We start from the raw sequence: 24570 nt of genomic DNA, 5'->3' as shown, positions 1-24570 counted from the left end.
TCCGTTGCGTTCCGTTCCGTTCCGTTGTGTTCCGTTCCGTTCTACTCGGGTTGATTCCATTCTATTCCATTCCATTCCAATCCATTCCGTTCCATTCCATGGAATTCCATTCCATTCCATTCCATTCCATTCCATTCCATTCCATTCCATGGAATTACGTTCCATTCCATTCCATTCCGTTCCGTTCCGTCCCGTTCCGTTCCGTTCCGTTCCGTTGCGTTCCGTTCCGTTCTACTCGGGTTGATTCCATTCTATTCCATTCCATTCCATTCGATTCCATTCGATTCCATTCGATTCCACTCCATTCCATTCCATAGAATTCCATTCCATTCCATTCCATTCCATGGAATTCCATTCCATTCCATTCCATTCCATTGAATTCCATTCCATTCCATTCCATTCCATTGAATTCCATTCCATTCCATTCCATTCCATTCCATTCCATTCCATTCCATTCCATTCCATTCCTTACCTTTCCATTCCATTGCATTCCATTGCATTCCATTCCATTCCATTCCATTCCATTCCATTCCATTCCACTCCACTCCCCTCCACTCCACTCCATTCCACTCCACTCCACTCCGGTACATTCCATTCCTTTCCATTCCATTCCATTCCATTCCATTCCATTCCGTGCTTCTCGGGTACATTCCGTTCAGTTCCATTCCATTCCATTCCATTCCATTCCGTTCCAGTGCACTCTTCTCCACTCCACTCCACTCCACTCCACTCCGGTACATTCCATTCCATTCCATTCCATTCCATTCCATTCCATTCCATTCCATTGAATTCCATTCCATTCCATTCCATTCCATTCCATTCCATTCCATTCCATTCCATTCCATTGAATTCCATTCCATTCCATTCCATTCCGTTCTACTCGGGTTGATTCCATTCTATTCCATTCCATTCCATTCGATCTCATTCGATTCCATTCGATTCCATTCGATTCCATTCGATTCCACTCCATTCCATTCCATGGAATTCCATTCCATTCCATACCATTCAATTCCATTCCATTCCAATCCATTGAATTCCATTCCATTCCATTCCATTCCATTCCATTCCATTCCGTTCCATTCCATTCCATTCCGTTCCATTCCATTCCATTCCATTCCATTGAATTCCGTTCCATTCCATTCCATTCCGTTCCGTTCCGTCCCGTTCCGTTCCGTTCCATTCCGTTGCGTTCCGTTCCGTTCTACTCGGGTTGATTCCATTCTATTCCATTCCATTCTATTCGATTCCATTCGATTCCAATCGATTCCATTCGATTCCATTCGATTCCATTCGATTCCATTCCATTCCATTCCATTGAATTCCATTCCATTCCATTCCATTCCATTCCATTCGATTCCATTCCATTCCATTCCATTCCATTCCATTCCATTCCATTCCGTTCTACTCGGGTTCATTCCATTCCATTCCGTTCCGTTCCGTTCCGTTCCATTCCGTTCTGTTCCATTCCGTTCCATTCAATTCCATTCCATTCCATTCCGTTCTACTCGGTTTGATTCCATTCTATTCCACTCCATTCCGTTTCGTTCTGTTCCGTTCCGTTCTGTTCCGTTCCACTTGGGTTGATTCCATTCCATTCCATTCCATTCCATTCGATTCCATTCGATTCCATTCGATTCCATTCGTTTCCATTCCATTCCATTCGATTCCATTCCATTCCATTCCATTCAATTCCATTGAATTCCATGCCATTCCATTCCATTCCATTCCATTCCATTCCATTCCATTCCATTGAATTCCATTGAATTCCTTTCCATTGAATTCCATTCGATTCCATTCCATTCCATTCCATTGAATTCCATTCCATTCCATAAAATTCCGTTCCATTCCATTCCATTCCATTCCATTCCATTCCATTAGATCCCATTCGATTCCATTCGATTCCATTCGATTCCATTCTATTCCATTCCATTCCATTCCATTGAATTCCATTCCATTCCATTCCATTCCATTCCATTCCATTCCATTCCATTCCATTGAATTCCTTTCCATTCCATTCCATTCCATTCCATTTCATTCCATTCCGTTCTACTCGGGTTGATTCCATTCTATTCCATTCCATTCCATTCGATTCCATTCCATTCCAATCGATTCCATTCGATTCCATTCGATTCCATTTGATTCCATTCCATTCCATTCCATTGAATTCCATTCCATTCCATTCCATTCCATTCCATTCCATTCCATTCCATGGAATTCCATTCCATTCCATTCCGTTCCATTCCATTCCATGGAATTCCATTCCATTCCATTCGGTTCCGTTCCATTCCATTGAATTCCATTCCATTCCATTGAATTCCATTCCATTCCATTCCATTCCATTGAATTCCGTTCCATTCCGTTCCGTTCCGTTCCGTTCCGTTCCGTTCCATTCCGTTGCGTTCCGTTCCGTTCTACTCGGTTTATTCCATTCTATTCCATTCCATTCCATTCGATTCCATTCGATTCCATTCGATTCCATTCGATACCATTCCATTCCATTCCATTGAATTCCATTCCATTCCATTCCATTCCATTCCATTCCATTGAATTCCATTGCATTCCATTCCATTCCATTCCATTCCACTCCATTCCATTCCACTCCACTCCACTCCATTCCACTCCAATTCCCTCCACTCCACTCCATTCCATTCCATTCCATTCCATTGAATTCCATTGAATTCCATTCCATTCCATTACATTACATTCCGTTCTACTCGGGTTGATTCCATTCTATTCCATTCCATTCCATTCGATTCCATTCGATTCCATTCGATTCCTTTCGATTCCAATCCATTCCATTCCATTCCATTCCATTCTATTCATTGAATTCCATTGAATTCCATTCCATTCCATTCCATTCCATTCCATTCCATTCCGTTCCATTCCATTCCATTCCGTTCCGTTCCTTTCCGTTCCGTTCCTTTCCGTTGCGTTCCGTTTCGTTCCGTTGCGTTCCATTCCGTTCTACTCGGGTTGATTCCATTCTATTCCATTCCATTCCATTCCATTCCATTCCATTCCATTCCATTGAATTCCATTCCATTGAATTCCGTTCCATTCCATTCCATTCCGTTCCGTTCCGTCCCGTTCCATTCCGTTCCGTTCCGTTGCGTGCCGTTCCGTTCTACTCGGGTTGATTCCATTCTATTCCATTCCATTCCATTCGATTCCATTCGATTCCAATTGATTCCATTCGATTCCATTCGATTCCATTCCATTCCATTCCATTCCATTCCATTGAATTCCATTCCATTCCATTCCATTCCATTCCATTCCATTCCACTGAATTCCATTCCATTCCATTCCATTCTATTCCATTCCATTCCATTCCATTCCATGGAATTCCCTTCCATTCCAATCCATTCCATTCCATTCCATTCCATTGAATTCCATTCCATTCCATTCCATTCCTTTCCATTCCATTCCATTCCATTCCATTCCATTCCATTCCATTGAATTCCATTCCATTCCATTCCATTCCATTCCATTCCATTCCATTCCATTCCATTCCATTGAATTCCATTCCATTCCATTCCATTCCATTCCATTCCATTCCATTCCATTCCATTCCATTCCGTTCTACTCGGGTTGATTCCATTCTATTCCATTCCATTCCATTCGATCTCATTCGATTCCATTCGATTCCATTCGATTCCATTCGATTCCATTCGATTCCACTCCATTCCATTCCATGGAATTCCATTCCATTCCATACCATTCCATTCCATTCCATTCCAATCCATTGAATTCCATTCCATTCCATTCCATTCCATTCCATTCCATTCCGTTCCATTCCATTCCATTCCGTTCCATTCCATTCCATTCCATTCCATTGAATTCCGTTCCATTCCATTCCATTCCGTTCCGTTCCGTCCCGTTCCGTTCCGTTCCATTCCGTTGTGTTCCGTTCCGTTCTACTCGGGTTGATTCCATTCTATTCCATTCCATTCTATTCGATTCCATTCGATTCCAATCGATTCCATTCGATTCCATTCGATTCCATTCGATTCCATTCCATTCCATTCCATTGAATTCCATTCCATTCCATTCCATTCCATTCCATTCCATTCCATTCCATTCCATTCCATTCCATTCCATTCCATTGAATTCCATTCCGTTCCATTCCATTCCATTCCATTCCATTCCATTCCATTCCATTCCATTCCATTGAATTCCATTCCATTCCATTCCATTCCATTCCATTCCATCCCATTCCATTCCATTCCATTCTATTCCGTTCTACTCGGGTTGATTCCATTCTATTCCATTCCATTCCATTCGATCCCATTTGATTCTATTCGATTCCATTCAATTCCATTCGATTCCATTCCATTCCACTCCATTCCATTCCATTGAATTCCATTCTATTCCATTCCATTCCATTCCATTCCATGGAATTCCAATCCATTCCATTCCATTCCATTCCATGGAATTCCATTCCATTCCATTCCATTCCATTCCATAGAATTCCATTCCATTCCATTCCATTCCACTGAATTCCTTTCCATTCCATTCCATTCCGTTCCGTTCCGTTCCGTTCCGTTCCGTTGCGTTCCGTTCCGTTCCGTTGTGTTCCGTTCCGTTCTACTCGGGTTGATTCCATTCTATTCCATTCCATTCCAATCCATTCCGTTCCATTCCATGGAATTCCATTCCATTCCATTCCATTCCATTCCATTCCATTCCATTCCATGGAATTACGTTCCATTCCATTCCATTCCGTTCCGTTCCGTCCCGTTCCGTTCCGTTCCGTTCCGTTGCGTTCCGTTCCGTTCTACTCGGGTTGATTCCATTCTATTCCATTCCATTCCATTCGATTCCATTCGATTCCATTCGATTCCACTCCATTCCATTCCATAGAATTCCATTCCATTCCATTCCATTCCATGGAATTCCATTCCATTCCATTCCATTCCATTGAATTCCATTCCATTCCATTCCATTCCATTGAATTCCATTCCATTCCATTCCATTCCATTCCATTCCATTCCATTCCATTCCATTCCTTACCTTTCCATTCCATTGCATTCCATTGCATTCCATTCCATTCCATTCCATTCCATTCCATTCCACTCCACTCCCCTCCACTCCACTCCATTCCACTCCACTCCACTCCGGTACATTCCATTCCATTCCATTCCATTCCATTCCATTCCATTCCATTCCGTGCTTCTCGGGTACATTCCGTTCAGTTCCATTCCATTCCATTCCATTCCATTCCGTTCCAGTGCACTCTTCTCCACTCCACTCCACTCCACTCCACTCCGGTACATTCCATTCCATTCCATTCCATTCCATTCCATTCCATTCCATTCCATTGAATTCCATTCCATTCCATTCCATTCCATTGAATTCCATTCCATTCCATTTCATTCCATTCCATTCCATTCCATTCCATTCTACTGCTGTCCATTCCATTCCATTCCATTCCATTCCATTCCATTCCATTCCATTCCATTCCTTTCCATTCCATTGCATTCCATTGCATTCCATTCCATTCCATTCCATTCCATTCCATTCCGTTCCACTCCACTCCACTCCACTCCACTCCATTCCACTCCACTCCACTCCGGTACATTCCATTCCATTCCATTCCATTCCATTCCATTCCATTCCGTGCTTTTCGGGTACATTCCGTTCCGTTCCATTCCATTCCATTCCATTCCATTCCGTTCCAGTGCACTCTACTGCACTCCACTCCACTCCACTCCACTCCGGTACATTCCATTCCATTCCATTCCATTCCATTCCATTCCATTCCATTTCCATTCCCATTCCATTTCCATTCCCGTTCCATTTCCATTCCCGTTTCTTTTCCATTCCCGTTCCATTTCCATTCCAGTTCCATTACCATTCCCGTTCCATTTCCATTCCCGATCCATTTCCATCCCCGTTCCATTTCCATTCCCGTTCCATTTCCATTCCCGTTCCATTACCATTCCCGTTCCATTTCCGTTCCCGTTCCGTTTCCGTTCCCGTTCCATTTCCGTTCTCGTTCCGTTTCCGTTCCCGTTCCATTTCCATTCCCGTTCCATTTCCGTTCCCGTTCCATTTCCATTCCCGTTCCATTTCCATTCCCTTTCCATTTCCATTTCATTCCATTCCGTTCTGCTCGGGTACATTCCATTCCATTCCATTGCATTCCATTCCGTTCTGCTCCTGTCCATTCCATTCCATTCCATTCCGTTCCATTCCGTTCCATTCCATTCCATTCCATTCCATTCCATTCCATTCAACTGGTGTCCATTCCATTCCATTCCATTCCATTCCATTCCATTCCATTGCATTCCATTCCATTCCATTCCATTCCGTTCCGTTCTACTCGGTTACATTCCATTCAATTCCATTCCATTCCGTTCTACTCGGGTAGATTCCATTCCATTCCATTCCATTCCTTTCCATTCCATTGCATTCCATTGCATTGCATTGCACTCAATTCCATTCCATTCCATTCCATTCCATTCCATTCCATTCCATTCCAATCCATTCCATTCCGTTCCGTTCAACACGGTTACATTCCATTCAATTACATTCCATTCCGTTCTACTCGGTTACATTCCATTCCATTCCATTCCATTCCATTCCAATCCATTCCATTCCATTCCATTCCGTTCTACTCGTGTACATTCCATTCCATTCCATTCCATTCCATTCCATTCCATTCCATTCCATTCCATTCCATTCCATTCCATTCCATTCCATTCCATTCCATTCCGTTCTACTTTGGTACATTCCATTCCATTCCATTCCATTCCATTCTATTCCATTGCATTCCATTCCGTTATACTCAGGTTGATTCCATTCGATTCCATTCCATTCCATTCCATTCCATTCCATTCCATTCCATTCCATTCGATTCCATTCCATTCCATTCCATTGAATTCCATTCCATTCCATTCCATTCCATGGAATTCCATTCCATTCCATTCCATGGAATTCCATTCCATTCCCTTCCATTCCATTCCATTCCATTCCGTTCCATTGAATTCCATTCCGTTCCATTCCATTCCATTGAATTCCATTCCATTCCATTCCATTCCATTCCATTCCATTCCATTGAATTCCATTCCATTCCATTCCATTCCATTCCATTCCATCCCATTCCATTCCATTCCATTCCATTCCGTTCTACTCGGGTTGATTCCATTCTATTCCATTCCATTCCATTCGATCCCATTTGATTCCATTCGATTCCATTCAATTCCATTCGATTCCATTCCATTCCACTCCATTCCATTCCATTGAATTCCATTCCATTCCATTCCATTCCATTCCATTCCATTCCATTCCATTCCATGGAATTCCATTCCATTCCATTCCATTCCATTCCATAGAATTCCATTCCATTCCATTCCATTCCACTGAATTCCTTTCCATTCCATTCCATTCCGTTCCGTTCCGTTCCGTTCCGTTCCGTTGCGTTCCGTTCCGTTCCGTTGTGTTCCGTTCCGTTCTACTCGGGTTGATTCCATTCTATTCCATTCCATTCCAATCCATTCCGTTCCATTCCATTGAATTCCATTCCATTCCATTCCATTCCATTCCATTCCATTCCATTCCATTCCATTCCATTCCATTCCATGGAATTACGTTCCATTCCATTCCATTCCGTTCCGTTCCGTCCCGTTCAGTTCCGTTCCGTTCTGTTGCGTTCCGTTCCGTTCTACTCGGGTTGATTCCATTCTATTCCATTCCATTCCATTCGATTCCATTCGATTCCATTCGATTCCACTCCATTCCATTCCATAGAATTCCATTCCATTCCATTCCATTCCATGGAATTCCACTCCATTCCATTGAATTCCATTCCATTCCATTCCATTCCATTGAATTCCATTCCATTCCATTCCATTCCATTCCATTCCATTCCATTCCATTCTACTGTTGTCCATTCCATTCCATTCCATTCCATTCCATTCCATTCCATTCCATTCCTTTCCATTCCAATGCATTCCATTGCATTCCATTCCATTCCATTCCATTCCATTCCATTCCATTCCACTCCACTCCACTCCACTCCACTCCATTCCACTCCACTCCACTCCGGTACATTCCATTCCATTCCATTCCATTCCATTCCATTCCATTCCGTGCTTCTCGGGTACATTCCGTTCCGTTCCATTCCATTCCATTCCATTCCATTCCGTTCCAGTGCACTCTACTCCACTCCACTCCACTCCACTCCACTCCGGTACATTCCATTCCATTCCATTCCATTCCATTCCATTTCCATTCCCATTCCATTTCCATTCCCGTTCCATTTCCATTCCCGTTTCTTTTCCATTCCCGTTCCATTTCCATTCCAGTTCCATTACCATTCCCGTTCCATTTCCATTCCCGATCCATTTCCATTCCCGTTCCTTTTCCATTCCCGTTCCATTTCCATTCCCGTTCCGTTACCATTCCCGTTCCATTTCCGTTCCCGTTCCATTTCCGTTCCCGTTCCATTTCCGTTCTCGTTCCGTTTCCGTTCCCGTTCCATTTCCATTCCCGTTCCATTTCCGTTCCCATGCCATTTCCATTCCCGTTCCATTTCCATTCCCTTTCCATTTCCATTTCATTCCATTCCGTTCTGCTCGGGTAAATTCCATTCCATTCAATTGCATTCCATTCCGTTCTGCTCCTGTCCATTCCATTCCATTCCATTCCGTTCCATTCCGTTCTACTCGGGTAGATTCCATTCCATTCCATTCCATTCCATTCCATTCCATTCCATTCCATTCCATTCCATTCCATTCCATTCCATTCCATTCCATTCTACTGGTGTCCATTCCATTCCATTCCATTCGATTCCATTCCATTCCATTGCATTCCATTCCATTCCATTCCATTCCGTTCCGTTCTACTCGGTTACATTCCATTCAATTCCATTCCATTCCGTTCTACTCGGGTAGATTCCATTCCATTCCATTCCATTCCTTTCCATTCCATTGCATTCCATTGCATTGCATTGCACTCAATTCCATTCCATTCCATTCCATTCCATTCCATTCCATTCCATTCCATTCCGTTCCGTTCACCTCGGTTACATTCCATTCAATTACATTCCATTCCGTTCTACTCGGTTACATTCCATTCCATTCCATTCCATTCCATTCCAATCCATTCCATTCCATTCCATTCCGTTCTACTCGGGTACATTCCATTCCATTCCATTCCATTCCATTCCATTCCATTCCATTCCATTCCATTCCATTCCGTTCTACTTTGGTACATTCCATTCCATTCCATTCCATTCCATTCCATTCCATTCCATTCCATTCCATTCCATTCCGTTCTACTCGGGTTGATTCCATTCTATTCCATTCCATTCCATTCCATTCCATTCCATTCCATTCGATTCCATTCCATTCCATTGAATTCCATTCCATTCCATTCCATTCCATGGAATTCCATTCCATTCCATTCCATTCCATTCCATTCCATTGAATTCCATTCCTTTCCATTCAATTCCATTCCATGGAATTCCATTCCGTTCCATTCCATTCCATTGAATTCCATTCCATTCCATTCCATTCCATTCCATTCCATTGAATTCCATTCCATTCCATTCCATTCCATTCCATTCCATTCCATCCCATTCCATTCCATTCCATTCCATTCCGTTCTACTCGGGTTGATTCCATTCTATTCCATTCCATTCCATTCGATCCCATTTGATTCCTTTCGATTCCATTCAATTCCATTCGATTCCATTCCATTCCACTCCATTCCATTCCATGGAATTCCATTCCATTCCATTCCATTCCATTCCATTCCATTCCATTCCATTCCATTCCATTCCATTCCATTCTACTGGTGTCCATTCCATTCCATTCCATTCCATTCCATTCCATTCCATTCCATTCCATTCCTTTCCATTCCATTGCATTCCATTGCATTCCATTCCATTCCATTCCATTCCATTCCATTCCATTCCATTACACTCCACTCCACTCCACTCCACTCCATTCCACTCCACTCCACTCCGGTACATTCCATTCCATTCCATTCCATTCCATTCCATTCCGTGCTTCTCGGGTACATTCCGTTCCGTTCCATTCCATTCCATTCCATTCCATTCCATTCCGTTCCAGTGCACTCTACTCCACTCCACTCCACTCCACTCCACTCCGGTACATTCCATTCCATTCCATTTCCATTCCCATTCCATTTCCATTCCCGTTCCATTTCCATTCCCGTTTCTTTTCCATTCCCGTTCCATTTCCATTCCAGTTCCATTACCATTCCCGTTCCATTTCCATTCCCGATCCATTTCCATTCCCGTTCCATTTCCATTCCCGTTCCATTTCCATTCCCGTTCCATTACCATTCCCGTTCCATTTCCGTTCCCGTTCCGTTTCCGTTCCCGTTCCATTTCCGTTCTCGTTCCGTTTCCGTTCCCGTTCCATTTCCGTTCTCGTTCCGTTTCCGTTCCCATTCCATTTCCATTCCCGTTCCATTTCCGTTCCCGTTCCATTTCCATTCCCGTTCCATTTCCATTCCCTTTCCATTTCCATTTCATTCCATTCCATTCTGCTCGGGTACATTCCATTCCATTCCATTCCATTCCATTCCGTTCCATTCCGTTCTACTCGGGTAGATTCCATTCCATTCCATTCCATTCCATTCCATTCCATTCCATTCCATTCCATTCCATTCCATTCAACAGGTGTCCATTCCATTCCATTCCATTCCATTCCATTCCATTCCATTCCATTCCATTGCATTCCATTCCTTTCCATTCCATTCCGTTCCGTTCTACTCGGTTACATTCCATTCAATTCCATTCCATTCCGTTCTACTCGGGTAGATTCCATTCCATTCCATTCCATTCCTTTCCATTCCATTGCATTCCATTGCATTGCATTGCACTCAATTCCATTCCATTCCATTCCATTCCATTCCATTCCATTCCATTCCATTCCATTCCGTTCCGTTCAACTCGGTTACATTCCATTCAATTACATTCCATTCCGTTCTACTCGGTTACTTTCCATTCCATTCCATTCCATTCCATTCCAATCCATTCCATTCCATTCCATTCCGTTCTACTCGTGTACATTCCATTCCATTCCATTCCATTCCATTCCATTCCATTCCATTCCATTCCATTCCATTCCATTCCATTCCGTTCTACTTTGGTACATTCCATTCCATTCCATTCCATTCCATTCTATTCCATTCCATTCCATTCCGTTCTACTCAGGTTGATTCCATTCTATTCCATTCCATTCGATTCCATTCCATTCCATTCCATTCCATTCGATTCCATTCCATTCCATTCCATTCCATTCCATTCCATTCCATTCCATTCCATTCCATTCCATTCCATGGAATTCCATTCCGTTCCATTCCATTCCATTGAATTCCATTCCATTCCATTCCATTCCATTCCATTCCATTCCATTGAATTCCATTCCATTCCATTCCATTCCATTCCATTCCATCCCATTCCATTCCATTCCATTCCATTCCGTTCTACTCGGGTTGATTCCATTCTATTCCATTCCATTCCATTCCATTCCATTCGATCCCATTTGATTCCATTCTATTCCATTCAATTCCATTCGATTCAATTCCATTCCACTCCGTTCCATTCCATTGAATTCCATTCCATTCCATTCCATTCCATTCCATTCCATTCCATTCCATGGAATTCCATTCCATTCCATTCCATTCCATTCCATAGAATTCCATTCCATTCCATTCCATTCCACTGAATTCCTTTCCATTCCATTCCATTCCGTTCCGTTCCGTTCCGTTCCGTTCCGTTGCGTTCCGTTCCGTTCCGTTGTGTTCCGTTCCGTTCTACTCGGGTTGATTCCATTCTATTCCATTCCATTCCAATCCATTCCGTTCCATTCCATTGAATTCCATTCCATTCCATTCCATTCCATTCCATTCCATTCCATTCCATTCCATTCCATTCCATTCCATTGAATTCCATTCCATTCCATTCCATTCCATTCCATTCCATTCCATTCCATTCCATTCCGTTCTACTCGGGTTGATTCCATTCTATTCCATTCCATTCCATTCGATCTCATTCGATTCCATTCGATTCCATTCGATTCCATTCGATTCCACTCCATTCCATTCCATGGAATTCCATTCCATTCCATACCATTCCATTCCATTCCATTCCAATCCATTGAATTCCATTCCATTCCATTCCATTCCATTCCATTCCATTCCGTTCCATTCCATTCCATTCCGTTCCATTCCATTCCATTCCATTCCATTGAATTCCGTTCCATTCCATTCCATTCCGTTCCGTTCCGTCCCGTTCCGTTCCGTTCCATTCCGTTGCGTTCCGTTCCGTTCTACTCGGGTTGATTCCATTCTATTCCATTCCATTCTATTCGATTCCATTCGATTCCAATCGATTCCATTCGATTCCATTCGATTCCATTCGATTCCATTCCTTTCCATTCCATTGAATTCCATTCCATTCCATTCCATTCCATTCCATTCCATTCCATTCCATTCCATTCCATTCCATTCCATTCCATTCCATTCCATTCCATTCCATTCCATTCCGTTCTACTCGGGTTCATTCCATTCCATTCCGTTCCGTTCCGTTCCGTTCCATTCCGTTCTGTTCCATTCCGTTCCATTCAATTCCATTCCATTCCATTCCGTTCTACTCGGTTTGATTCCATTCTATTCCACTCCATTCCGTTTCGTTCTGTTCCGTTCCGTTCTGTTCCGTTCCACTTGGGTTGATTCCATTCCATTCCATTCCATTCCATTCCATTCCATTCGATTCCATTCGATTCCATTCGTTTCCATTCCATTCCATTCGATTCCATTCCATTCCATTCCATTCAATTCCATTGAATTCCATGCCATTCCATTCCATTCCATTCCATTCCATTCCATTCCATTGAATTCCATTGAATTCCTTTCCATTGAATTCCATTCGATTCCATTCCATTCCATTCCATTGAATTCCATTCCATTCCATAAAATTCCGTTCCATTCCATTCCATTCCATTCCATTCCATTCCATTAGATCCCATTCGATTCCATTCGATTCCATTCGATTCCATTCTATTCCATTCCATTCCATTCCATTGAATTCCATTCCATTCCATTCCATTCCATTCCATTCCATTCCATTCCATTGAATTCCTTTCCATTCCATTCCATTCCATTCCATTTCATTCCATTCCGTTCTACTCGGGTTGATTCCATTCTATTCCATTCCATTCCATTCGATTCCATTCCATTCCAATCGATTCCATTCGATTCCATTCGATTCCATTTGATTCCATTCCATTCCATTCCATTGAATTCCATTCCATTCCATTCCATTCCATTCCATTCCATTCCATGGAATTCCATTCCATTCCATTCCGTTCCATTCCATTATTTGGAATTCCATTCCATTCCATTCGGTTCCGTTCCATTCCATTGAATTCCATTCCATTCCATTGAATTCCATTCCATTCCATTCCATTCCATTGAATTCCGTTCCATTCCGTTCCGTTCCGTTCCGTTCCGTTCCGTTCCATTCCGTTGCGTTCCGTTCCGTTCTACTCGGTTGATTCCATTCTATTCCATTCCATTCCATTCGATTCCATTCGATTCCATTCGATTCCATTCGATACCATTCCATTCCATTCCATTGAATTCCATTCCATTCCATTCCATTCCATTCCATTCCATTGAATTCCATTGGATTCCATTCCATTCCATTCCATTCCATTCCATTCCACTCCATTCCATTCCACTCCACTCCACTCCATTCCACTCCAATTCCCTCCTCTCCACTCCATTCCATTCCATTCCATTCCATTGAATTCCATTGAATTCCATTCCATTCCATTACATTACATTCCGTTCTACTCGGGTTGATTCCATTCTATTCCATTCCATTCCATTCGATTCCATTCGATTCCATTCGATTCCTTTCGATTCCAATCGATTCCATTCCATTCCATTCCATTCTATTCATTGAATTCCATTGAATTCCATTCCATTCCATTCCATTCCATTCCATTCCATTCCGTTCCATTCCATTCCATTCCGTTCCGTTCCTTTCCGTTCCGTTCCTTTCCGTTGCGTTCCGTTTCGTTCCGTTGCGTTCCATTCCGTTCTACTCGGGTTGATTCCATTCTATTCCATTCCATTCCATTCCATTCCATTCCATTCCATTCCATTCCATTCCATTCCATTCCATTGAATTCCATTCCATTGAATTCCGTTCCATTCCATTCCATTCCGTTCCGTTCCGTCCCGTTCCATTCCGTTCCGTTCCATTGCGTGCCGTTCCGTTCTACTCGGGTTGATTCCATTCTATTCCATTCCATTCCATTCGATTCCATTCCATTCCATTCCATTCCATTCCATTGAATTCCATTCCATTCCATTCCATTCCATTCCATTCCATTCCATTCCATTCCATTCCATTCCATTCCATTGAATTCCATTCCATTCCATTCCATTCCATTCCATTCCATTCCATTCCATTCCATTGAATTCCATTCCCTTCCATTCCATAGAATTCCGTTCCCTTCCATTCCATAGAATTCCGTTCCATTCCATTCCATTCCATTCCATTCCATTCCATTGAATTCCATTCCATAGAATTCCATTCCATTCCATTCCATTCCGTTCCGTTCCGTCCCGTTCCATTCCGTTCCGTTCCATTGCGTGCCGTTCCGTTCTACTCGGGTTGATTCCATTCTATTCCATTCCATTCCATTCGATTCCATTCCATTCCATTCCATTCCATTCCATTGAATTCCATACCATTCCATTCCATTCCATTCCATTCCATTCCATTCCATTCCATTCCATTCAATTCCATTCCATTGAATTCCATTCCCTTCCATTCCATAGAATTCCGTTCCCTTCCATTCCATAGAATTCCGTTCCAGTCCATTCCATTCCATTCCATTCCATTCCATTCCATTCCATTGAATTCCATTCCATAGAATTCCATTCCATTCCATTCCATTCCATTCCATTCCATTCCATTCCATTCCATTCCATTCCATTGAATTCCATTCCATTCCATTCCATTCTATTCCATTCCATTCCATTCCATTCCATGGAATTCCATTCCATTCCAATCCATTCCATTCCATTCCATTCCATCGAATTCCATTCCATTCCATTCCATTCCATTCCATTCCATTCCATTCCATTCCATTGAATTCCATTCCATTCCATTCCATTCCATTCCATTCCATTCCATTCCATTCCATTCCATTGAATTCCATTCCATTCCATTCCATTCCATTCCATTCCATTCCATTCCATTCCATTCCGTTCTACTCGGGTTGATTCCATTCTATTCCATTCCATTCCATTCGATCTCATTCGATTCCATTCGATTCCATTCGATTCCATTCGATTCCATTCGATTCCACTCCATTCCATTCCATGGAATTCCATTCCATTCCATACCATTCCATTCCATTCCATTCCAATCCATTGAATTCCATTCCATTCCATTCCATTCCATTCCATTCCATTCCGTTCCATTCCATTCCATTCCGTTCCATTCCATTCCATTCCATTCCATTGAATTCCGTTCCGTTCCATTCCGTTGCGTTCCGTTCCGTTCTACTCGGGTTGATTCCATTCTATTCCATTCCATTCTATTCGATTCCATTCGATTCCAATCGATTCCATTCGATTCCATTCGATTCCATTCGATTCCATTCCATTCCATTCCATTGAATTCCATTCCATTCCATTCCATTCCATTCCATTCCATTCCATTCCATTCCATTGAATTCCATTCCATTCCATTCCATTCCATTCCATTCCATTCCATTGAATTCCATTCCATTCCATTCCATTCCATTCCATTCCATTGAATTCCATTCCATTCCATTCCATTCCATTCCATTCCATTCCATTCCATTGAATTCCATTCCCTTCCATTCCATAGAATTCCGTTCCCTTCCATTCCATAGAATTCCGTTCCATTCCATTCCATTCCATTCCATTCCATTCCATTGAATTCCATTCCATAGAATTCCATTCCATTCCATTCCATTCCATTCCATTCCATTCCATTCCATTCCACTGAATTCCATTCCATTCCATTCCATTCTATTCCATTCCATTCCATTCCATTCCATGGAATTCCATTCCATTCCAATCCATTCCATTCCATTCCATTCCATTGAATTCCATTCCATTCCATTCCATTCCATTCCATTCCATTCCATTCCATTCCATTCCATTCCATTCCATTGAATTCCATTCCATTCCATTCCATTCCATTCCATTCCATTGAATTCCATTCCATACCATTCCATTCCATTCCATTCCATTCCATTCCATTCCATTCCATTCCATTGAATTCCATTCCCTTCCATTCCATAGAATTCCGTTCCCTTCCATTCCATAGAATTCCGTTCCATTCCATTCCATTCCATTCCATTCCATTCCATTCCATTCCATTCCATTGAATTCCATTCCATAGAATTCCATTCCATTCCATTCCATTCCATTCCATTCCATTCCATTGAATTCCATTCCATTCCATTCCATTCTATTCCATTCCATTCCATTCCATTCCATGGAATTCCATTCCATTCCAATCCATTCCATTCCATTCCATTCCATGGAATTCCATTCCATTCCATTCCATTCCATTCCATTCCATTCCATTCCATTCCATTCCATTGAATTCCATTCCATTCCATTCCATTCCATTCCATTCCATTCCATTCCATTCCATTGAATTCCATTCCATTCCATTCCATTCCATTCCATTCCATTCCATTCCATTCCATTCCGTTCTACTCGGGTTGATTCCATTCTATTCCATTCCATTCCATTCGATCTCATTCGATTCCATTCGATTCCATTCGATTCCATTCGATTCCACTCCATTCCATTCCATGGAATTCCATTCCATTCCATACCATTCCATTCCATTCCATTCCAATCCATTGAATTCCATTCCATTCCATTCCATTCCATTCCATTCCATTCCGTTCCATTCCATTCCATTCCGTTCCATTCCATTCCATTCCATTCCATTGAATTCCGTTCCATTCCATTCCATTCCGTTCCGTTCCGTCCCGTTCCGTTCCGTTCCATTCCGTTGCGTTCCGTTCCGTTCTACTCGGGTTGATTCCATTCTATTCCATTCCATTCTATTCGATTCCATTCGATTCCAATCGATTCCATTCGATTCCATTCGATTCCATTCGATTCCATTCCATTCCATTCCATTGAATTCCATTCCATTCCATTCCATTCCATTCCATTCCATTCCATTCCATTCCATTCCATTCCGTTCTACTCGGGTTCATTCCATTCCATTCCGTTCCGTTCCGTTCCGTTCCATTCCGTTCTGTTCCATTCCGTTCCATTCCATTCCATTCCATTCCATTCCGTTCTACTCGGTTTGATTCCATTCTATTCCACTCCATTCCGTTTCGTTCTGTTCCGTTCCGTTCTGTTCCGTTCCACTTGGGTTGATTCCATTCCATTCCATTCCATTCCATTCGATTCCATTCGATTCCATTCGATTCCATTCGTTTCCATTCCATTCCATTCGATTCCATTCCATTCCATTCCATTCAATTCCATTGAATTCCATGCCATTCCATTCCATTCCATTCCATTCCATTCCATTCCATTGAATTCCATTGAATTCCTTTCCATTGAATTCCATTCGATTCCATTCCATTCCATTCCATTGAATTCCATTCCATTCCATAAAATTCCGTTCCATTCCATTCCATTCCATTCCATTCCATTCCATTAGATCCCATTCGATTCCATTCGATTCCATTCGATTCCATTCTATTCCATTCCATTCCATTCCATTGAATTCCATTCCATTCCATTCCATTCCATTCCATTCCATTCCATTCCATTGAATTCCTTTCCATTCCATTCCATTCCATTCCATTTCATTCCATTCCGTTCTACTCGGGTTGATTCCATTCTATTCCATTCCATTCCATTCGATTCCATTCCATTCCAATCGATTCCATTCGATTCCATTCGATTCCATTTGATTCCATTCCATTCCATTCCATTGAATTCCATTCCATTCCATTCCATTCCATTCCATTCCATTCCATTCCATGGAATTCCATTCCATTCCATTCCGTTCCATTCCATTATTTGGAATTCCATTCCATTCCATTCGGTTCCGTTCCATTCCATTGAATTCCATTCCATTCCATTGAATTCCATTCCATTCCATTCCATTCCATTGAATTCCGTTCCATTCCGTTCCGTTCCGTTCCGTTCCGTTCCGTTCCATTCCGTTGCGTTCCGTTCCGTTCTACTCGGTTGATTCCATTCTATTCCATTCCATTCCATTCGATTCCATTCGATTCCATTCGATTCCATTCGATACCATTCCATTCCATTCCATTGAATTCCATTCCATTCCATTCCATTCCATTCCATTCCATTGAATTCCATTGGATTCCATTCCATTCCATTCCATTCCATTCCATTCCACTCCATTCCATTCCACTCCACTCCACTCCATTCCACTCCAATTCCCTCCACTCCACTCCATTCCATTCCATTCCATTCCATTGAATTCCATTGAATTCCATTCCATTCCATTACATTACATTCCGTTCTACTCGGGTTGATTCCATTCTATTCCATTCCATTCCATTCGATTCCATTCGATTCCATTCGATTCCTTTCGATTCCAATCGATTCCATTCCATTCCATTCCATTCTATTCATTGAATTCCATTGAATTCCATTCCATTCCATTCCATTCCATTCCATTCCATTCCGTTCCATTCCATTCCATTCCGTTCCGTTCCTTTCCGTTCCGTTCCTTTCCGTTGCGTTCCGTTTCGTTCCGTTGCGTTCCATTCCGTTCTACTCGGGTTGATTCCATTCTATTCCATTCCATTCCATTCCATTCCATTCCATTCCATTCCATTGAATTCCATTCCATTGAATTCCGTTCCATTCCATTCCATTCCGTTCCGTTCCGTCCCGTTCCATTCCGTTCCGTTCCATTGCGTGCCGTTCCGTTCTACTCGGGTTGATTCCATTCTATTCCATTCCATTCCATTCGATTCCATTCCATTCCATTCCATTCCATTCCATTGAATTCCATTCCATTCCATTCCATTCCATTCCATTCCATTCCATTCCATTCCATTCCATTCGATTCCATTCCATGGAATTCCATTCCATTCCATTCCATTCCATTCCATTCCATTCCATTCCATTCCATTCCATTCCATTCCATTCCATTGAATTCCATTCCCTTCCATTCCATAGAATTCCGTTCCCTTCCATTCCATAGAATTCCGTTCCATTCCATTCCATTCCATTCCATTCCATTCCATTGAATTCCATTCCATAGAATTCCATTCCATTCCATTCCATTCCATTCCATTCCATTCCATTCCACTGAATTCCATTCCATTCCATTCCATTCTATTCCATTCCATTCCATTCCATTCCATGGAATTCCATTCCATTCCAATCCATTCCATTCCATTCCATTCCATTGAATTCCATTCCATTCCATTCCATTCCATTCCATTCCATTCCATTCCATTCCATTGAATTCCATTCCATTCCATTCCATTCCATTCCATTCCATTCCATTCCATTCCATTCCATTGAATTCCATTCCATTCCATTCCATTCCATTCCATTCCATTCCATTCCATTCCATTCCATTCCGTTCTACTCGGGTTGATTCCATTCTATTCCATTCCATTCCATTCGATCTCATTCGATTCCATTCGATTCCATTCGATTCCATTCGATTCCATTCCATTCCATTCCATTCCATTCCATTGAATTCCATTCCATTCCATTCCATTCCATTCCATTCCATTCCATTCCATTCCATTCCATTCCATTCCATTGAATTCCATTCCATTCCATTCCATTCCATTCCATTCCATTCCATTCCATTCCATTGAATTCCATTCCATTCCATTCCATTCTATTCCATTCCATTCCATTCCATTCCATGGAATTCCATTCCATTCCAATCCATTCCATTCCATTCCATTCCATCGAATTCCATTCCATTCCATTCCATTCCATTCCATTCCATTCCATTCCATTCCATTCCATTCCATTGAATTCCATTCCATTCCATTCCATTCCATTCCATTCCATTCCATTCCATTCCATTCCATTGAATTCCATTCCATTCCATTCCATTCCATTCCATTCCATTCCATTCCATTCCATTCCATTCCATTCCGTTCTACTCGGGTTGATTCCATTCTATTCCATTCCATTCCATTCGATCTCATTCGATTCCATTCGATTCCATTCGATTCCATTCGATTCCATTCGATTCCACTCCATTCCATTCCATGGAATTCCATTCCATTCCATACCATTCCATTCCATTCCATTCCAATCCATTGAATTCCATTCCATTCCATTCCATTCCATTCCATTCCATTCCGTTCCATTCCATTCCATTCCGTTCCATTCCATTCCATTCCATTCCATTGAATTCCGTTCCATTCCATTCCATTCCGTTCCGTTCCGTCCCGTTCCGTTCCGTTCCATTCCGTTGCGTTCCGTTCCGTTCTACTCGGGTTGATTCCATTCTATTCCATTCCATTCTATTCGATTCCATTCGATTCCAATCGATTCCATTCGATTCCATTCGATTCCATTCGATTCCATTCCATTCCATTCCATTGAATTCCATTCCATTCCATTCCATTCCATTCCATTGAATTCCATTCCATTCCATTGAATTCCATTCCATTCCATTCCATTCCATTCCATTCCATTCCATTGAATTCCATTCCATTCCATTCCATTCCATTCCATTCCATTCCATTGAATTCCATTCCATTCCATTCCATTCCATTCCATTCCATTCCATTCCATTGAATTCCATTCCCTTCCATTCCATAGAATTCCGTTCCCTTCCATTCCATAGAATTCCGTTCCATTCCATTCCATTCCATTCCATTCCATTCCATTGAATTCCATTCCATAGAATTCCATTCCATTCCATTCCATTCCATTCCATTCCATTCCATTCCACTGAATTCCATTCCATTCCATTCCATTCTATTCCATTCCATTCCATTCCATTCCATGGAATTCCATTCCATTCCAATCCATTCCATTCCATTCCATTCCATTGAATTCCATTCCATTCCATTCCATTCCATTCCATTCCATTCCATTCCATTCCATTGAATTCCATTCCATTCCATTCCATTCCATTCCATTCCATTGAATTCCATTCCATTCCATTCCATTCCATTCCATTCCATTCCATTCCATTCCATTGAATTCCATTCCCTTCCATTCCATAGAATTCCGTTCCCTTCCATTCCATAGAATTCCGTTCCATTCCATTCCATTCCATTCCATTCCATTCCATTCCATTCCATTCCATTGAATTCCATTCCATAGAATTCCATTCCATTCCATTCCATTCCATTCCATTCCATTCCATTCCATTCCATTGAATTCCATTCCATTCCATTCCATTCTATTCCATTCCATTCCATTCCATTCCATGGAATTCCATTCCATTCCAATCCATCCCATTCCATTCCATTCCATTGAATTCCATTCCATTCCATTCCATTCCATTCCATTCCATTCCATTCCATTCCATTCCATTGAATTCCATTCCATTCCATTCCATTCCGTTCTACTCGGGTTGATTCCATTCTATTCCATTCCATTCCATTCGATCTCATTCGATTCCATTCGATTCCATTCGATTCCATTCGATTCCACTCCATTCCATTCCATGGAATTCCATTCCATTCCATACCATTCAATTCCATTCCATTCCAATCCATTGAATTCCATTCCATTCCATTCCATTCCATTCCATTCCATTCCGTTCCATTCCATTCCATTCCGTTCCATTCCATTCCATTCCATTCCATTGAATTCCGTTCCATTCCATTCCATTCCGTTCCGTTCCGTCCCGTTCCGTTCCGTTCCATTCCGTTGCGTTCCGTTCCGTTCTACTCGGGTTGATTCCATTCTATTCCATTCCATTCTATTCGATTCCATTCGATTCCAATCGATTCCATTCGATTCCATTCGATTCCATTCGATTCCATTCCATTCCATTCCATTGAATTCCATTCCATTCCATTCCATTCCATTCCATTCGATTCCATTCCATTCCATTCCATTCCATTCCATTCCATTCCATTCCGTTCTACTCGGGTTCATTCCATTCCATTCCGTTCCGTTCCGTTCCGTTCCATTCCGTTCTGTTCCATTCCGTTCCATTCAATTCCATTCCATTCCATTCCGTTCTACTCGGTTTGATTCCATTCTATTCCACTCCATTCCGTTTCGTTCTGTTCCGTTCCGTTCTGTTCCGTTCCACTTGGGTTGATTCCATTCCATTCCATTCCATTCCATTCGATTCCATTCGATTCCATTCGATTCCATTCGTTTCCATTCCATTCCATTCGATTCCATTCCATTCCATTCCATTCAATTCCATTGAATTCCATGCCATTCCATTCCATTCCATTCCATTCCATTCCATTCCATTGAATTCCATTGAATTCCTTTCCATTGAATTCCATTCGATTCCATTCCATTCCATTCCATTGAATTCCATTCCATTCCATAAAATTCCGTTCCATTCCATTCCATTCCATTCCATTCCATTCCATTAGATCCCATTCGATTCCATTCGATTCCATTCGATTCCATTCTATTCCATTCCATTCCATTCCATTGAATTCCATTCCATTCCATTCCATTCCATTCCATTCCATTCCATTCCATTCCATTGAATTCCTTTCCATTCCATTCCATTCCATTCCATTTCATTCCATTCCGTTCTACTCGGGTTGATTCCATTCTATTCCATTCCATTCCATTCGATTCCATTCCATTCCAATCGATTCCATTCGATTCCATTCGATTCCATTTGATTCCATTCCATTCCATTCCATTGAATTCCATTCCATTCCATTCCATTCCATTCCATTCCATTCCATTCCATGGAATTCCATTCCATTCCATTCCGTTCCATTCCATTCCATGGAATTCCATTCCATTCCATTCGGTTCCGTTCCATTCCATTGAATTCCATTCCATTCCATTGAATTCCATTCCATTCCATTCCATTCCATTGAATTCCGTTCCATTCCGTTCCGTTCCGTTCCGTTCCGTTCCGTTCCATTACGTTGCGTTCCGTTCCGTTCTACTCGGTTTATTCCATTCTATTCCATTCCATTCCATTCGATTCCATTCGATTCCATTCGATTCCATTCGATACCATTCCATTCCATTCCATTGAATTCCATTCCATTCCATTCCATTCCGTTCCATTCCATTGAATTCCATTGCATTCCATTCCATTCCATTCCATTCCACTCCATTCCATTCCACTCCACTCCACTCCATTCCACTCCAATTCCCTCCACTCCACTCCATTCCATTCCATTCCATTCCATTGAATTCCATTGAATTCCATTCCATTCCATTACATTACATTCCGTTCTACTCGGGTTGATTCCATTCTATTCCATTCCATTCCATTCGATTCCATTCGATTCCATTCGATTCCTTTCGATTCCAATCCATTCCATTCCATTCCATTCCATTCTATTCATTGAATTCCATTGAATTCCATTCCATTCCATTCCATTCCATTCCATTCCATTCCGTTCCATTCCATTCCATTCCGTTCCGTTCCTTTCCGTTCCGTTCCTTTCCGTTGCGTTCCGTTTCGTTCCGTTGCGTTCCATTCCGTTCTACTCGGGTTGATTCCATTCTATTCCATTCCATTCCATTCCATTCCATTCCATTCCATTCCATTGAATTCCATTCCATTGAATTCCGTTCCATTCCATTCCATTCCGTTCCGTTCCGTCCCGTTCCATTCCGTTCCGTTCCGTTGCGTGCCGTTCCGTTCTACTCGGGTTGATTCCATTCTATTCCATTCCATTCCATTCGATTCCATTCGATTCCAATTGATTCCATTCGATTCCATTCGATTCCATTCCATTCCATTCCATTCCATTCCATTGAATTCCATTCCATTCCATTCCATTCCATTCCATTCCATTCCACTGAATTCCATTCCATTCCATTCCATTCTATTCCATTCCATTCCATTCCATTCCATGGAATTCCCTTCCATTCCAATCCATTCCATTCCATTCCATTCCATTGAATTCCATTCCATTCCATTCCATTCCATTCCATTCCATTCCATTCCATTCCATTCCATTCCATTGAATTCCATTCCATTCCATTCCATTCCATTCCATTCCATTCCATTCCATTCCATTGAATTCCATTCCATTCCATTCCATTCCATTGCATTCCATTCCATTCCATTCCATTCCATTCCGTTCTACTCGGGTTGATTCCATTCTATTCCATTCCATTCCATTCGATCTCATTCGATTCCATTCGATTCCATTCGATTCCATTCGATTCCATTCGATTCCACTCCATTCCATTCCATGGAATTCCATTCCATTCCATACCATTCCATTCCATTCCATTCCAATCCATTGAATTCCATTCCATTCCATTCCATTCCATTCCATTCCATTCCGTTCCATTCCATTCCATTCCGTTCCATTCCATTCCATTCCATTCCATTGAATTCCGTTCCATTCCATTCCATTC

Source organism: Gorilla gorilla, chromosome 14 (genome assembly GCF_029281585.2).
Source record: "Gorilla gorilla gorilla isolate KB3781 chromosome 14, NHGRI_mGorGor1-v2.1_pri, whole genome shotgun sequence".
Taxonomy (NCBI): domain Eukaryota; kingdom Metazoa; phylum Chordata; class Mammalia; order Primates; family Hominidae; genus Gorilla; species Gorilla gorilla.
Note: the sequence above shows the minus strand (reverse complement) of the source record.